The sequence below is a fragment of the Bison bison genome, unplaced genomic scaffold, assembly GCF_000754665.1.
Source record: "Bison bison bison isolate TAMUID 2011002044 unplaced genomic scaffold, Bison_UMD1.0 scf7180017864193, whole genome shotgun sequence".
NCBI lineage: Eukaryota > Metazoa > Chordata > Mammalia > Artiodactyla > Bovidae > Bison > Bison bison.
The window spans coordinates 2,063,859-2,083,305 of NW_011494765.1; the positions used below are offsets into that span (position 1 = coordinate 2,063,859).

Sequence of the window (19,447 nt, forward strand, 5' to 3'; positions counted from 1 at the left end):
GTAAGTTTAAAAATTAAAAATACAATAAAAAATAAAAAAAAAAAAAGAATTCAAAAACTTCTGAGACTGCTGTATTTCCAATCCCCCTATACTTAATTCACATCTGGTATACAGATATCTAAATCCTGAAGTATTTATCAAGTATACCATTAATATATGTCTTTCATAGTCCTTTCCTGAGAAAAGTAGGATTTCTTGAACTCTAGAGTTGGACTTTACATTTGTCTTTGATCAATTTTATCTTTATGTAAGAAATTCCATATATCATTCTGGTCTGTGGAACTCTGGGGATCTGGCCACCCGGTATATTAGTTATTTTACCCTCCTCCTTTTTACCTTGTATGGTTAATACTAGATAATATTCATTCCTAACTTTAAAACTATATTCAACAGAAAGTGGCCTCAGGCAAGTTGTTGGAGCCTCTTCTCAACGTGACTTAAGCAAATTAACCAACTGGAAACAGCTGTTCAACTAGTTTTGTCTGTTAATTAGCCAGACACTCTAGTCTGGCCTGCATTTCTCTATCTTATACATAATGATACCATGAATGACTGTTAGATGCCTCACTGAAATTTCAGATTCATTACATCTACAGTATTCGTTCACTAGTGAGCTACCATAAAGCAGATGGTTCACAAACATTTAGCACTCTTAACCTATTAAAATTCAATGTTCTTAACCTGTGTTAGTCTACCTGAAAATACAATGGGAAGAAAATCAGCCAAATAAGCACTTCAAAATGGAGACTATGGGAACATAACCAGTATTTTACAGTAATTTTAAATGGAGTATAATCTACAAAAATATTGAATCACTCACTATGTTGTATATGTAAAACTAATACTGGAAATCAACTATACTTCAATTAATACATACATAAATAAATAAAAGCAACAAAAACAAGAGCACCAAAGAAGAGAGTATGGTGCTTGGTAACTATAGTGCTCAGTAAGATAAGAGACAGAGTTATTGATGAAAATCTGAGGGTTTAAAATATGATAGGTATTCGAAACTCTGACAAGGGAGTTTGCTATCTACACAAATAGCAATGGGTTAAATAATAGTGTAGGAAAGAGAAGACTCTTATTAACTTACAGGGAAACAGAATGTTTGCCTTGATCAGGAATACTAGAAGGTGGAAGGGCTCAGACTGTGTACTCTAAAAATACCACTTCATGTGAACAGGAGCCAGGACTCCTAAGAAAAACATGTGATTTCAGGTTTGAGGGAGAATATATAAAAGATGCCTTTCATACTGTTCATGGGATTCTCAAGGCAAAAATACTGGAGTGGTGTGAGCAGACCTTACAATTAGCCGACAAAAGAAGAGAAGTGAAAGGAAAAGGAGAAAGGGAAAGATACACCCAACTGAATTTAGAGTTCCAGACAAGAGCAAGGAGAGATAAGAAAGCCTTAAGTGAACAATGCAAAGAAATAGAGGAAAACAATAGAATGGGAAAGACTAGATATCTCAAGAAAATTAAGAGATACCAAGGAAACATTTCATGCAAAGATGGGCACAATAAAGGACAGAAATGGCAAGGACCTAACAGAAGCAGAAGAGACTAAAAAAAGGTGGCAAAATAAAAAGAAAAAAGGAAAGAAGAAAAAGAAGAGGTGGCAAGAATACATAGAAAAACTATACAAAAAAGATCCTCATGACCCAGATAACCACAATGGTGAGGTCACTCACCTAAAGCCAGACATCTTGGAATGTGAAGTCAAGTGGGCCTTAGGAAGCACTACTACACAAAGTTAGTGAAGGTGATGGAATTTCAGCTGAGTTACTTCAAATCCTAAAAGGATGCTGTTAAAGTGCTGCACTCAATATGCCAACAAATTTGGAACACTCAGCAGTGGCCACAGGACTGGAAAAAGTCAGTTCTTATTCCAATCCTAAAGAAGGGCAATGCCAAAGAATGTTCAAACTACCACACAATTAAGCTCATTTCACATGCTAGCCTGGTAATGCCCAGAATTCTTCAAGCTAGGCTTCAGCAGTACATGAATTGAGAACTTCCAGATGTTCAAGCTGGATTTAGAAAAGGCAGAGGAACCAAATATCAAAATTGCCAACATCCGCTGGCAAGGGAATTCCAGATAAACATCTACTTCTGCTTCAATGACTATGCTAAAGCCTTTGACTGTGGATCACAACAAATGGTGGAAAATTCCTAAAGAGATGGCAGTACCAGACCACCTTACCTGTCTCCTGAGAAACCTGTATGCAGGTCAAGAAGCAACAGAATCAGACATGGAGCAATGGACTGGTTCAAAATTGGGAAAGGAGTACATCAAGGCTGTATATTGTCACCTTGCTTATTTAATTTAAATGCAGAGTATGTCATGAGAAATGCCAGGCTGGATGAAGCACAAACTGGAATCAAGATTGCAGTGAGAAATATCAATAACCTCAGATATGCAGATGACACCACCCTTATGGCAGAAAGTAAAGAGGAACTAAAGAGCCTCTTGATGAAGGTAAAAGAGGAGAGTGAAAAAACTAAGATCAGGCAACTGAAAAACAACAAAAAAATAAAACCAAAGTGAAAAAAAAAAAAAAAAAGAAAAAACTAAGATCATGGTATCCAGTCCCATCATTCATGGCAAACAGATGGGGAAAATGTGGAAACAGTGACAGAATTCATTTTCTTGGGCTCCAAAATAACTACAGACAATGACTGTGGCCATGAATTTAAAAGACACTTGCTCCTTGGAAGAAAAGCTATGACCAACCTAGACAGCATATTCAAAAGTAGAGACATTACTTTGCCAACAAAGGTCTGTATAGTCAAAGCTATGGTTTTACCAGTAGTCAGGTACAGATGTGAGAGCTGGACCATAAGGAAGGCTAAGTGCCAAAGAACTGATGCTTTTGAATTATGGTGATGGATTAGACTCTCAAGAGTCCCTTGGACAGCAAAAAAATCAAACCTAAAGGAAATCAACTCTGAATATTCACTGCAAAGACTGATGCTGAAGCTGACACTCCAATACTCTGGCCACCTGATACCAAGGGTCTACTCACTGGAAAAGACCCTGATGCTGGGAAAGCTTGAAGGCAGGTGGAGAATCGGGCGACAGAAGATGAGATGGTTGGATGGCATCACTGATTCAATGGATATAAGTTTGAGGAAATTCTGGGAGATAGTGAAGGACAGGGAAGTCTGACATGGTGCAGTCCATGGGGTTGCAAAGAGTCAGACATGACTTAGCAACTGAACAACAACAATACAAAAGATGAGTCTTGTACTACCCTAGACTAGCAATAGGGTCATGTCAAAAGGATACAGGGAGCAATATAAAAGCCTCCCACTGGCCTAAAAGGAAGACTATCATCAAAAATAATGACGATGGCAATGGATTAAAACACTTCAAATATTAAAATCAATTCATTTATAATATTAAAACAGAAAACCTCATTAGTTACCACTGGAAGATGCTATGACGCCAACTCATTATTCTGAAAATTGATAAATAAGGGGAAAAAATCAAATAGTGAAGTAAAAACCGTTGGAATCGTCCTCTCTTGCTCCTTTTGCCAAGAGTAAGAGAGGAGGGTGGAAACTTAAGAGTTTTTAGAAACTTTTAAGCTTTAATTGAGAAGACTGGAATTAGATAAACAGATTTGTCTGGTGTCAAGGGATCAAGCTTTGCGGGGGGAGGTATAGAGTTGAGCTCAAGGCCCATGGCAAGGTAAGTCTCAACTCAAAGATGGAAAGGAAAGATACAACTGTCAGCTCTACAAAATCTTCTAAGCAGAGGCAGTAGAACATAGAGATTAAGAACTTGGTCTGTAGAGTCAGAATCCTTGGGCTTGAATAATCTAGGGTCTGTGACTTGCTAGCTGTGTGACTTTGGAAAGCTTCTTAAACCTCGCCAGAGGTGCCTCAGTTTCTTTTCTATAAAATGTGGATCAGATTCCCTTCTTCAAGGAATTGTTGTGAGAATCAATGAATTAACAGATTACCTATAAATAACATGGAGCTCTAGCTTCCTCATGGTCTATATTAGAATGAAACAGCTTTACAAACCAACAATATTGTTGACTGTCTTTTTCTTTTTTTAACTTAAAAAATTCCACTAGCACAAAGGAGGAGTATTCAGTTAGTCTGGTGGCAGAGTAAGATAATAACAGATTTCATAGAGGAGGCAAGTTCCAATGTATGACTATCAGTTAGACAAGTTAGTCTGGTGGCAGAGTAAGATAATAACAGATTTCATAGAGGAGGCAAGTTCCAATGTATGACTATCAGTTAGACAAGTTAGTCTGGTGGCAGAGTAAGATAATAACAGATTTCATAGAGGAGGCAAGTTCCAATGTATGACTATCAGTTAGACAAGTTAGTCTGGTGGCAGAGTAAGATAATAACAGATTTCATAGAGGAGGCAAGTTCCAATGTATGACTATCAGTTAGACAAGTTAGTCTGGTGGCAGAGTAAGATAATAACAGATTTCATAGAGGAGGCAAGTTCCAATGTATGACTATCAGTTAGACAAGTGAAAGCAGAGGAGGGCATAAACAGAAGAAACAATTGGTATATAATGTCTTAACTTTGGTGCTAGACACCTCTAACTTGGGTTTGCCTCAAAACAATCTCATTCGCTTTTAAAATAGCCAGTATAGTCCACTAAGCTTCAGCAAGACTATCGAGTTACCCACAAATATCTGCAGATAAATCAATTTATGTCCTACCCTTCCATATGTAAAACAGTGACGATCTGCCCACAAATTTTTTCCTGCAAAATGTTCTCAAGGAGGCTTGCTGGTTACTCATGAGAAATGAATGCAACCACTCTTTCAGTCACTAAGTTGTGCCTGACTCTTTATGACCCCATTGACTACAGCAAACCAGGCTCTTCTATACTCTACTATCTCCCAGAATTCACTTAAATTCATGTCCACTGAGTCAGTGATGCTATCTAACCATCTCATGCTCTGCTGCCCCCTTCTTTTGCCTTCAATCTCTCCCAGCATCAGAGCCTTTTCCTGTGAGTTGGCTGTTATCAGGTTACCAAAGTATTGGAGTTTCAGAAACAATCCTTCCAATGAACATTCAGGGTTGATTTCCTTTAGAATTGACTGGTTTGACCGCCTTGCTGTCCAAGGTACTCTCAAAGAGTCTTCTACAGCACCACAATTTGAAAGCATCAATTCTTCCGTGCTCAGCCTTCTTTATGATCCAACTCTCACATTCATATGTGACTACTGGAAAAACCGTGTGTGTGTGTGTGTATTCTTTACCACTAGTTGACTGTAGGGAATTTTGTTGGCAAAGTGCCATCTCTGCTTTTTAATAAGCTGTCTAGGTTTGTCACAGCTTTCCTTCCAAGGAGCATGTGTCTTTTACTGTCATGGCTGAAGTCAGCATCTGCAGTGATTTTAGAGCCCAGAAAACTAAAGTCAGCCACTGTTTCCCCATCTATTTGCCATGAAGTGATGGGACCAGATGCCATGATCTTAGTTTTTTTAATGCTGAGTTTCAAGCCAGTTTTTTCACTCTCCTTTCACCCTCATCAAGAGGTTCTTTAGTTCCTCTTCACTTTCTGCCATTAGACTGGTATCATCTGCATATATGAGGCTGCTGATATTTCTCCTGGCAATCTTGACTCCAGCTTGTGATTCATCCAGCCTGGCATTTCTCATGATGTACTTTGCCTATAAGTTTAAACAAGCAGTGACAATACCCGCCTTGTCAAACTCCTTTCCCAGTTTGGAACCAGTTTGTTGTTTCATGTCCAATTCTAACTGTTATTTATTGACCTGCATACAGGTTTCTCAGGAGGCAGCTAAGGTGGTCTGGTATTCCAATCTCTTTAAGAATTGTCCACAGTTTGTTGTGATCCACAGTCAAAGGCTTTAGCGCTCAACGAAGCAGAGTTGATGTTTTTCTGGCTTTGAAAAGTGAAAGTGAAGTCGCTCAGTTTTGTCTGACTCTTTGCGACCCCATGGACTGTAGCCTACGAGGTTCCTCCATCCATGGAATTTTCCAGGCGAGGGTACTGGAGTAGGTTGCCATTTCCTTCTCCAAAGGATCCTCCTCACCCAGGGATCAAACTCAGATCTCCCAAATTGCAAGCAGATGCTTTTACCATCTAAGCTACCAGGGAAGTTCTTTGGCTGCACCTAAATACTGCATTTTGGACTCTTTGGTTGACTATGGGGGCTACTCCATTTCTTCTGGGGATTCTTGCCCAGAGTAGCAGATATAATGGTCATCTCTGTTATATTTGCCCATTTGTCCATTTTAGTTCACTAATTCCCAAGACGTCAATGTCCAATCTTGCCATCTCCTGCTTGACCACATGCAATTTACCTTGATTCATGGGTCTAATATTCCCAGTTCCTATGCAGTATTGTTCTTTATAGCATCAGAGTTTACTTTCACCACCAGACACATTCACAACTGAGCATCATTTCTGCTTTGGCCCAGCTACTTCACTCTTTTTGGACCTATTAGCAATTGTCCTCCACTCTTTCCCAGTAGCATACTGGACAACTTCCAACCTGGGAGGGCTCATCTTCCAGTAGTCATATCTTTTTGCCTTTTCATACTGCTTATGGGGTTCCTGATACAAGAATACCGGAGTTGGTTGCCATTTCCTCTTTCAGTGGAGCATGACTTGTCAGAACTCTTCACTACGACCCATCCATCTTGGGTGGCCCTGCACTGCATGGCTTGTAGCTTCACTGAGTTATGCAAGACCCTTTGCCATGACAAGGCTCTAAGATTCATGAAGGGGAAATGTAACCACACATGGGCATTATTACCAAGAAAGGTAACATGCTTTTCTTTGCTATAGTCTTCCAAAATTTAGAAATAATCTTAAGAATTTATTTTTAATCAGAAATTATTCTAGAGCAGGAAATAGGAACTATCATATTAAGTCTCATTTCTTCACATGTTAAATAACACTCTGGCGTAGAGAAAGAAGGGCTGATGGAGAGTTCAGTGAGGGTCTATATGGACACTGATTAATCTTTAGAAGTAGAAATGTCAAGTTCCAGATCCATAGAGAGATCTACAAAATAAAGCCATCTTTGTTGTTGTTGTTTAGTTGCTAAGTCACGTCTGCCTCTTTTGTGACCCCAAGGACTACAGCCAGATAGGCTCCTTTGTCACTGGAATTTTTCAGGCAAGAACACTGGAGTAGGTTGCCATTTCCTCCTCCAGGGGATCTTCCTGGGTCAGGGATAGAATCTGCGTTTTGTGTCTCCTGTATTGGCAACCAGGTTCTTTACCTCTGGTCCACCTGGGAAGCCCCTATCTAAAGAAATCTATACCAAATATCATACTTAATGGTGAAAAGCTTTAAAAAAAAACAACAAACCTTTTTTTTGAGATTTTAAGACAAGGATGGTACACTATCAATACTTATATTCAACACTGTACTGGAGGCTCTAATCGGCACAGTAAAATAAGAAATACACAAAAACTAACTATATTTCTATCCTAGTCACAAACAGAAATGAAATTTCAAAAGATACCATTTATAATAGCATCAAAAAATATAAAATACCTAGGATGTAAATCTAATAAAGACATCTCTACAGGAAAATTTTAATGTACTTATTTAATAAACTATTTCTAAGTTTATTACTAAATTGAAGTCTATTGAAGTTTATTACTAAATTGAAAAAGATTCCAGTAAATGGAGAGGTATACTATGCTAGTAGATTGGAAGAGTTATTATTAAGATCCACAGATTTAGTAAAATTCCATTCAACATCCCAAGCTGAAGCTCCAATACTTTGGCTAAAGAACGGACTCATCAGAAAAGACCCTGATGCTGGGAAAGATTGAAGGCTGGAGGAGAAGGGGATGACAGAGGACGAGATGGTTGGGTGGTATCACCGACTCAATGGACAGGAGTTTGAGCAAGCTCCAGGAGACGGGGAAGGACAGGGAAGCCTGGTGTGCTGCAGTCCATGGGGTCGCAAAGAGTCAGACACGACTGAGTGACTGAACAACAACAACATCCCAACTGTGTGTGTGTGTCTGTGTGTGTATAACCTGACAAGCAAATTCTAAAATGTGCATGGAAATGTAAACGAACAAAACAGAGCAAATATTTAAGAAAAATAAGATGACTTGACCTACCATATTCATTTTAAAGCTGTAGTAATTAAGATATGTTTTACTGGCCTACAAGTAGACAAACAGACCAAAAGAACTGAATGAAGAATCCTACAATATAATCATAAACATGTGATATTTAACCTATTAGTGGCACTGCAGAGCAGTGAGGAAAGTAACAGTTTTCAATGAACAATGTTGGAACAATTAAATGTCTATGTGGGGAAAAAAATGAGACATGATCCTACCTCACACCATGTAAAATACTGAATTCCAAGGAGAAAGCAAACCCAAATATCAAAAGCAAAATAATACACCACTCAAAAGATAAAGCACTAATATAAAGCAAAACATTGGTAACATTAGACTACAGTAAAATGAAGAACTTCAAGAGAGTGATAAGGCAAGTCACGGTATGAAAATAGACATACGTAGTACATACAACCTACAGAGAGCTTATATCCAAAATATATAAAACTTCTATACATCAGTAAGAAAGAAGCAATGCAGGAGAAAGCTCGACAAAAGACGTGACCAGACATTTTCACAAAGGAAGCCAAAGATTTTATCCTACTGATAAAAGGCTACTGAGATTTTTAAATAAAGCTATGGCTGGATCAAAGCAGTATTTTAGAAATATTAATTTCACAATGATGTGCAGATTGCCACAAGATGGACGGCATGAGCATCTAGGTAACAGGAATATGGTAACAATCAAATGGCCAGACTAAAGTGAAAAGAAAGTGTAGGGGCCCTAGAGATGGCTTGTTGACTGACTAGATTCCAGAGTTGGGATAAGGACAGGATGAGATAGCAAAGTGATTAAAAAATGAACTCAAGGTGTTAAACGAAGGTGATTGTGAGAAATGTGATATCACTAATAGAGTAAAGCAAAAGCTGAGTGAGGGACAAAAATCAATGGCTTTAGTTTAAGAGAAGATGCTGGGGGAGAGTCAAGCAGAAGTTTTCTAAAGGGAATTATTTACAGGACAAACGGTTAAGGTAAGAATGAAGGATGTGGGAGTCATCAACACATGGGAGAGTTGACGCTGCGGCAGCAGACTAGAAATTTAAGGAGGAAAGGCATGTGTGGAGAAGCAGCTGTGCTGTGTGCTACGTCACTTCAGTCGTGTCCAACTCTTTGCAACCCCATGGACTATAACCCACCAGGCTCCTGTCCATGGAATTCTCCAGGCAAGAATACTGGAGTGGGTTGCCATTTCCTTCTCCAGGAATCTTCCTGACCCAGGAATTGAACCTGCATCTCTTATGTCTACTGTACTGGCAGGCGGGTTCTCTACCACCAGCACCACCTGGCAAGCCAGAGAAGCAGCAGGAGGATCAAATGAAGACACAGAGAGGGGAAGGTAAGTTAGGGAAAGAAAGTGAGACGACATGATCAAAGAAGAAAAGGGTAGAATATAAATCCATGATTATGAGAAATATAAGGGACAAAAAAGGTCTCACAAAGAAGAGAACACTATCAAACACAATGCAGGTCAAAAAGTGTGAGGAGAAAAGGCTCAAAGGTCATTGGTGAGAAGTTTCAGTAACTGGTTAGAACAAAAATCAGATTCAGTTAAAAACATGTGAGTGGTAAAGAAATAAAATAAGTAGTATTACTCATTCAAGAATGATGGGTCAGATGGTAAAAAGTTTGCCTGCAATGCTAGAGACCCGGCTTCTATCCCTGGGTTGGGAAGATCCCCTGGAGGAGGGCATGCAACCCACTCCAGTATTCTTGCCTGGAAAATCCCCCTGGACAGACGAGCCTGGCAGGCTACAATCCATGGGGTTGCAAAGACTCAGACACGACTGAGAGACTACGCACAAGAATGATAGAAAAAACTTTTGCAGGAAGAAGCAATAGCTTTAAGCAGATGTTTATTTTTCCTTTTTTAAATTTATTTAATTGGAGGTTAACTGCTTTACAGGCTTCCTTGGTGGCTCAGAGGTTAAAGCATCTGCCTGCAATGCGGGAGGCCTGGGTTTGATCCCTGGGTCAGGAAGATCCCCTGGAGAAGGAAATGGCAACCCACTCCAGTATTCTTGCCTGGAGAATCCCATGGACAGAGGAGCCTGGTGGGCTACAGTCCACGGGGTCGCAAAGAGTCAGATACAACTGAGCGACTTCACTAACTGCTTTACAATGTTGTGCTGGTTTCTGCCATACATCAACATATTTTTTTAACTAGGAGAAATTTATATGCATTTAAAGAAGATAAACGTAAGAACAAAGCCTTTAAAACAGGAGACTGTATGTCAGACATATTTTCAAAATAAAAAAAATGAAATAAAATGTAAAAAAATTTTTTAATTTTTATTAAGAAAAAGATAAAGGTACATGTTTTGGGTCAGAAAAGAAAAGTGACTTACTCAAGGTCACATATCCAGTCAGTGATGGATCTGAATCTCAACCTTACTAATTTGCCAAAGACAGACTTCCCATTACAGCTAACTATCTCCTGCTGGGGTGGGGTACAGAAAGAGAAGCATGGCACATATAAAGACAGCCTCAGTGCTGCCACTGCCTTTAAAAAAGAAAAAACACCACCAAAGAAGCAACAAGAGTCACAACAAAATCTGTGCAACTAGATGTATTCTTACCATGCTGTGAGTGAGCACTGAGTACCTTCATATTAGCAACAGGGTCTACCTTAACTTAAACGCAGACCAAACATTGTTATCAAAATGCCTCTTACTCTCATGAGTCCACTCAGCCCTGCTGCTACACAAATACCGCCCCAACCTCACGAAGAGCATTTTACCCATTCCAGTGGCTCAGGTTACGTAAATTACATTTGGAAACTGATTTTTATCAAAACCTGCTTTTCAGACTGTGATGAAGGCCAGATTTAGGAAATGGAGAGTACAGGTGCTCACTAGACTGTGATCAGCTGCATAGACTAAGTACTGACTGCACTCAGTTTTATAGGTTACCACTATCTGAAATGCAGGCTTCAGGTGGTGTGACAAAAATGAAATTGGGAATAACCTCAGATATGCAAATGACACCACCCTTATGGCAGAAAGTGAAGAGGAACTAAAAAGTCTCTTGATGAAAGTGAAAGTGGGGAGTGAAAAAGTTGGCTTAAAGCTCAACATTCAGAAAACGAAGATCATGGCATCCGGTCCCACCACTTCATGGGAAATAGATGGGGAAACAGTGGAAACAGTGTCAGACTCTATTTTTCTGGGCTTCAAAATCACTACAGATGGTGACTGCAGCCATGAAATTAAAAGACACTTAATTCTTGGAAGGAAAGTTACGACCAACCTAGAAAGCATATTCAAAAGCAGAGATATTACTTTGCCAACAAAGGTTCATCTAGTCAAGGCTATGGTTTTTCCTGTGGTCATGTATGGATGTGAGAGTTGGACTGTGAAGAAAGCTGAGCACTGAAGAATTGATGCTTTTGAACTGTGGTGTTGGAGAAGACTCTTGAGAGTCCCTTGGACTGCAAGGAGATCCAACCAGTCCATTCTGAAGGAGATCAGCCCTGGGATTTCTTTGGAAGGAATGATGCTAAAGCTCAAACTCCAGTACTTTGGAAAAGACTCTGATGTTGGGGGGGGTTGGGGGCAGGAGAAGAAGGGGACGAAAGAGGATGAGATGGCTGGATGGCATCACTGACTCGATGGACCTGAGTCTCAGTGAACTCCGAGAGTTGGTGATGGACAGGGAGGCCTGGCGTGCTGCAATTCATGGGGTCGCAAAGAGTCGGACACGACTGAGCGACTGATCTGATCTGACCCTCAAAATTTAATTTGTGAATATACAATTTAAACAGAAATAAGTAAAAATCATAGGATTTCTCCTCTACTAATATACTCTACCTCCTCTACACATACCACTATAAAAATCCATCTGAGGCCACAGATGTAGTTTCACAAAGGACATTTCTAAAAAATGACATCAGTTGAATGAAAACAAGTGAGCAATTTACAAGATTGGTATTAACTGAATGTTTGGGAATTATCCTTCTAGGTCACTGAACAAAAGATGGGAAGAGGCCTGGAAACGAAATGGTTCACAAATTACAATTAACTGAATGCCACAGAAAATAATTTAGGGAAAATATTACCCCATCACTCAACAGGTAGGGGTAAGAACATAACATTTTAGACCAAAGTCCCTATTTCCAACCTGTGTCTTATATGTAGCAATTTTTGAGCTAGGAATCAAGTTTCCATTTGCAATGAAAACAGTTTTCATGTTCATGCAAATTTAGGTTTTCCATTTGGAGGAAAAAAGCCTAGAAGAGCTAGGTTTGTCCTATTTGGATTGTTAACGGGACTCTTCGTTTTTAAGGATTCCTTGTTTATTTAGGAAAAAAGAGACTGAGTCTGAGGCGTCTTCTCTGAGGGGGGGGAAACATATATAGATAGATATTTCATTAGTAGATAACTCTGATCCACACATTATACTGTAAACAAATAAGTAATTTTAAAATTGGAAGTATAAAGTAGACACTGATTCACTATTCAATAATCATTTCTTCTTGCTTCAAATAATCTCTTGATATTTATTCACTAAATAAATATTTGAGAACTCTGTGCCTCTGGAACTGTGAATTCCAAAAAGATGGCCTTGTTTTAGAAAAGCAGAAGCTGCTACTGCTCATCTGTGTGATAGTGGTGGTGATGAGGGCTGGATATGAAGTGAAGCAGAGGTGTTATACCACATGGATTCATAAGGGTTGAGAGTAGTTACTACGGCTCCTGATGCTTAAATATGGCTCCCTGTAATAAAATATATTGATCTTGGGCACTTTCACTGAAGGGGCCCAGGTTCAATTCCTGGTTGGGAAACGAAGATCCTACCAGCTATGTGGTACAGCCAAAAAAAAAAAAAAAAAACCAACAACAAAGTAAACACAACCACCCCCCAAACCAAAAACAGACAAGCAAACAAAAACCACCATTCTCATCTTAATCAAGCTGTGGACACTGCCCGATCTGAACCAGCCTGCTGCTGCAGCTGCTAAGTCGCTTCAGTTGTGTCCGACTCTGTGCGACCCCATAGATGGCAGCCCACCAGGCTGCTCCCTCCCTATTTCTACGAAGAGTTTTGAGCCTTCAGAGTTTAATATTCCTAGTTTGCAAAACTGACTTACACAGTACATGATTTCTACTGCCCTTACCACACTGCTCATCTGCCTTCTCCTTTGGACATGTTCCTGCCTGTCAGGGTCACAGGAAAATATGATGCTCACAACAACCTAGTGTGGCTTGATGAGTACAAAACACAAGGGGCCTTAACCAAGGCTTCTCCCTCTGTAGTATCTGCCAAGTTGTAACAAAGTTAAGTATGGTTATAGCACACTCTCCCTAAATTTCAGAAGCAGTCATGTCCAGGCCTCCAGTTCTGGGGTGGACCCGTGCCCTTTTCTAGCAAAGTACATTAATCTCTTCAACATATTTGCAAGAGGAACACTGAAGGGAATGTGAAGAGGGTTCTCTTCTGCACATCAAGTGCAGGGATATCCAGTCACAGACCAAGGCTCTCTCTAGGGTTTCTCTGGCATCTCAAATCAAGCAGTGCTTCTGTATATGTGGACCTGGTATCACCCGGCACCCTGTTTGGTTGTTTTGTACTCTCGTGCGTTTGCTTACACTGCTCCTTCTGCCTGGGAGTCCCCTTTCCCAGTTCACCAGCCTGACAAACGCTGACCAAGCTGTCATAATGCCTTTCTGGTTGAAGCCTAACCTGGTAGTCCAAATAGAAATGAGCACTCTTGGACTTCCCTGATGGTTCAGTCATTAAGACTCAGCACTTGCACTGCAAGGAGCATGGGTTCTGTCCCTGGTAGGCAAAGTTCTGTGTGCTGCACGGTGTGGCCAAAAAGGAGGGGGAAAAAAAAGAGCACTCTTTCCTCTGTACCTTCCAGGATTGCTATTATCGTGCCTCACTTTGTTGCACTTGGGACTCCCTGGTAGCTCATCTGGTAAAGAAGCGGCCTGCAATGCAGGAGACTCCAGTTATTCCTGGGTCAGAAAGACCCGGTGGAGAAGGGATAGGCTACCCACTCCAGTATCCTTGGGCTTCCCTTGTGGCTCAGCTGGTAAAGAATCCGCCTACAATGTGGGAGACCTGGGTTCAATACCTGGGTTGGGAAGATCCCTTGGTGAAGGGAATGGCTACCCACTCCAGTATTCTGGCCTGGAGAATTCCATGCACTGTATGGTCCGTGGGGTCACAAAGAGTAGGACATGACTGAGCGACTTTCACTTCCACTTTTTTTGCATTTACCTATCTCGCTCTGCTAGACTGTAAGCTCTACAGAGCAGGAGGAGAATCTTCATTTTTCTATATCCTTATATACATAGCTCAATAACTAAACATAAGGAAACCACTAGTGAATGTCAGCTGAATGAATGCCACAGTTTCTCTACTTGCAAATTCAAGTGCACAGTTTGTAAGAACTCTAGTTGAATAACTGGTGAGCCATCCCAAAAACCTTATGCCAATGCTCAAAGCTCAGTACTTAGCTACCAAGGTTGCTGCCCAGTTCTAAGGTCCTGGTGAAAGAGAGACAAATGAGCATGCTTTAAGTAAAACCACATGTGCCACACTGCCTTACCAAAAGGCTACTTTCACCAGAATTCTGACCAGATTTACCATGCAGGGCCAGAACACAGACATGTTGCATTATGAGATTCACACTCTAACTGCCAAAAAGTCTTTTGTAACTACTTTCAAAACACTGTTCAGAAAAAGTGCTAGAGTCTCTCTGTACTCATTATTAAGACCATAAATTATGAAACTTAAATAATGTACATAAGCATTCTTTCACAATTACACTCACATGATTTTACTAATGTAGCCATCAGAACCACAGGGTTCTGCTTCCCTAAGGCCCTGGATCAGTACTTTCATAAAACTAACACTCCTTCTCCACCACTCCCCAAGACTCCCTAGACATTCATCATTCTCTTTCTTTGGTAAGACTACTGGTTGGTGGAAAAAAAGAATTAAGAAACTAAGTTCAAATATTTTTCAGCATATGACATATGATGATCTTTCCCTACTAAAACATATTCTATGATTGGTAGTTTTTCTTTGGTATCAGATTTGTAACCCTTATGGCAAGTGTTTTAGTGTATATGACTCAAAGGTGTGTGAGGACAAGAGCAGAGGTGCTGAGGGAGAATTAATTTCCACACATTCAAAAGCGACCTAGAATCCTAATGGAACAGTGTGATGGTCAGTTTCTTAAAGTACCATTTAAATATGTGATATGGTTAAAACAATTGCATGGACTATACCTAAAGACAAGGAAAGAAATTAACTGTAGCACACCATCACCAAACCCTTCTCCTGCCCCATCAATACAAGATATGAGGGTGGTAGATTTTCTTGCTGTCGGCAATCAACAACTATCTCGTGGCACACTTGAAAACCATGAACGAGTTTTTCACACACTCGTGAGTGTGTGCATGTATACATATTCTTATAATAGTAACAACAGCCAAGACTTCATGACCAGCAGCTACTGGGTGCCAAGACTTTCATTTACACATTTCTCATTTGCACAGACTCAAGTATATGTATTTAGGGATTAAACAGCCACTGGGATGGTATTTCTTTCTTTATTTTTAAAGGTCTAAAACATGCATTTGCTGTAGAGCAGTTAGTTAATAAACTTATTTTTTACCGTCTGAGCCACCAGGGAAATCCTTAATTAAATATATCTGACATTTAATAAGTTATCCATAACTTATCAGCTCCTTTGAAAAGCAAAGCTAGGTTGCTACAGTCATCACATCCACTTGCTGAAATTTCATGGAAGTAAAAAGTTTTGCTCAATGAACAGAATGCTAACAGAGAAACAGAGAAAAAAGATTCAGTCTCTCTCCACATTTTTACCAACTGCATTCCAGGACTCAAGTTTTATTAAAAAAATAGAAAAGTATTTCAATATTCTACTTTTCACATGTGTAACAGCAAAAATGCTTCAAGAAATGTCTAACTAGTCAAAAAACTAAAGAATATAAGGCCCCAAAGTGCAAACAAAACTTACTGCCAGTTTTGAATAATGTTTTGGCAGCCAAATGTTCTTCCTCTCCCAGCAACTGCCCTCAAAACCTGTTTTTTCCCTTAAATGTTAAATATTTTATACAAGCTTAAAGGTTGCTTTCCATTTATGTGCGTGTATGTGTGCCAACTCACTTCAGTTGTGTCAAACTCTTTGAGACCCTATGGACTATAGCCTGCAAGGCTCCTCCGTTCATGGGACTCTCCAGGCAAGAGTATTAGAGTGGGTTGCCATGCCCGCCTCCAAGGGCTCTTCCCATCCCAGGGACCGAACCTGCGTCTTTTATGTCTCCTGCATTGGCAGGCAGGTTCTTTACCACTAACACCCCCTGGGAAGCCCTATTACAAAATATAGGTTGTATTCCCACTGCTCTGTATTAATACATCCTGAGCCTACCTTATACCCAAAAGTTTGTACCCCCACACACACTGGAGATGGGAATACCAGACCACCTGACCTGCCTCTTGAGAAACCTGTATGCAGGTCAGGAAGCAACAGTTAGAACTGGACATGGAAAAACAGACTGGTTCCAAATAGGAAAAGGAGTACGTCAAGGCTGTATATTGTCACCTTGCTTATTTAACTTCTATGCAGAGTACATCATGAGAAACGCTGGGCTGGAGGAAGCACAAGCTGGAATCAAAATTGTCAGGAGAAATATCAATAACCTCAGATATGCAGATGACACCACCCTTATGGCAGAAAGTGAAGAAGAACTAAAGAGCCTCTTGATGAAAGTGAAAGAGGAGAGTGAAAAAGTTGGCTTAAAGCTCAACATTCAGAAAACGAAGATCATGGCAGCCGGTCCCATCACTTCATGGCAAATAGATGGGGAAACAGTGGAAACAGTGGCTGACTTTATTTTTCTGGGCTCCAAAATCACTGCAGATGGTGACTGCAGCCATGAAATTAAAAGATGCTTACTCCTTGGAAGGAGAGTTACAACCAACCTAGACAGCATATTAAAAAGCAGAGACATTACTTTATCAACAAAGGTCCATCTAGTCAAGGCTATGGTTTTTCCAGTAGTCATGTACAGATGTGAGAGTTAGACTATAAAGAAAGCTGAGTGCCGAAGAATTGATGTTTTTGAACTGTGGTGTTGGAGAAGACTCTTGAGAGTCCCTTGGATTGCAAGGAGATCCAACGAGTCCATTCTAAAGGAGATCAGTCCTGGGTGTTCATTGGAAGGACTGATGTTGAAACTGAAACTCCAATACTTTGGCCACCTGATGTGAAGAACTGACTCATTTGAAAGACCCTGATGCTGGGAAAGATTGGGGCCAGGAGGAGAAGGGGGCAACAGAGGATGAGATGGTCGGATGGCATCACCAACTCAATGGACATGGGTTTTGGTGGACTCCGGGAGTTGGTGATAGACAGGGAGGCCTGGCGTGCTGTGATTCATGGGGTTGCAAAGAGTCGGACATGACTGAGTGACTGAACTGAACTGAACACACTGGTAACCACTAATTTGTTATCCGTAACTGTGAGTCTGCTTCTTCTTGTATTTTTTAGATAAGTGATATCATATAGTATTTCTTAGTCTGACTTATCTCACTTAGCATAATGCCCTCAAGTCCAATCATGTTGCTGCAAATGGCAAAATTTCGTTCCCTTTTATGGCTGAGTAGTATTCCATTGTGTTTATCAAAAACTCTAAGTGAGGAATTTTCCTGGTAGTCCAGTGGTTAAGAGTCTACACTTCCACTGCAGGGGGCAAGCGCTCAATTCCTGGTCAAAGAACTAAGATCCCACATGCTGTGTGGCCAAAAAATATATAAATAAATAAAAATTAAAACTCTGATAATGTTAATATCTGTTAAATAACATTAAAATTATTTCTCCCTCTTTGTAGCTGAAAAGGGGGAGCTGCAATTCAGGTAAGGAATTATGTCTGATTCACCTGTGTTCCCAGGGCTCAATGAATGTTGGCTACATAAATTATAATTTTAAATACAGAGATAAGAAAATGAATCACTGTTACATCCTCTCAAGTACAAGGCAGAGAGACTGAAGACTCCAAAGTTAAACAGGACAATGATATGCATGTTAATAATATTCCCAACGGTATTACCTCACCAAGTATGGCCATGGCAATCATCTTGGCAACTATTTATCTCCTAAAATACATGAAAGAAAATAAGACTAACATGATTATCCTTCCTTTCCTAATAATGACTTAATCTGTTTGCTCACTCAGAAGCCATCCCTTCTTCCCAACAAAACAACTGTTTAAAAAAAAAAAACACCTCTCTTAGGGGAAAAAGCTTCAAATTCTGCAGGGGGGCCCTTACTAATAATTTTTATTAGCTCAGTAATTGGATATGAGCACAGCAGCTGGATGCAGGAGAAAACTCAGTAGCTTGTCTCACTGGTTGTACAGAATTTTCCAATTTCCAAAGGTTCCTCCCCTGATTGCTCCCTACTGAATGGAGGCACTCCCTGAGGACTTTTCTGACTAGAATATAAACAGCACCAGCCATAGCCTCACCCAAGAATCCTCTCCTTTCTAATCTCCCTAAATTCACTACTATTTAAAACTCATTTCAATGTCAAGGCATGTTAAGCATGTGTTGGGCACTGTGACAGAGGTTCTCTTATTCAATTCCTGTAACAACCCTGTGGAGATTGGTATTACCATCCACTGTTGTACATATGAGGAAATGGAGGCTCACAGAGGTCAAGTGACTTGGCCAAGTGACAGAGCAGGCTGCTGAGGTTCTTAACCCAACACTGGGAAGTCTGTAGCAAACCAATGGATGCAGTCAAGTTTTTATGAGCCATCTGGGCAGCACAGGACAAGCCCTTACCATTCAGGCCAAGGGATCTGCTCAGAGGCCATGGAAGCAACAGCAGGTTTTTTGTTCTTTAGTTTTTTGTTTTTGTTTTGGTTTGGTTTCAACGGCTAAAAATCTTATACGAATTCTGATTGGCCCCAACTACAATTCACCAAGGCCCACCAGTCAGTTGACTCCTGACCTTCCATGCTTCTCATCCTAATTAATGCAAGGTCCTTGGATCACAGTGTGAGCATCAAGACCCTGTTAGAGTTAGCAATGACCTTTACATCTATCAGGCTTTTCAAAATATGTAAAACAGCTGTGCACTGAGAACGCCCCCCCCAAACCCTCAACCTTGAAATATGAGTAGATGCATTTTTCCTAATTATGGTGTTTTTAACCAAGTCTTTGAGACATGACTTTTAATGTAACTAAAAAATATCTGAGAAACAGCTTGTTTTTCAAATGCCTAAGCAAACCACTGAGGCATGCAAAAAGAAGATTCTTATAAAGGGACTAATTTTCTTGGCTTAGAGAGACTCAGT

The 19,447-nt window shown here is 40.2% G+C and overlaps 1 protein-coding gene across 4 annotated transcripts in view; it reads right to left on the bottom strand.

The window, feature by feature from the left end:
• The window catches only part of NR6A1 (nuclear receptor subfamily 6, group A, member 1), a 68,503-nt gene that overhangs the window by 45,010 nt on the left and 4,046 nt on the right, over positions 1–19,447 (bottom strand). The gene's annotated exons all lie outside the window — the stretch shown is intronic.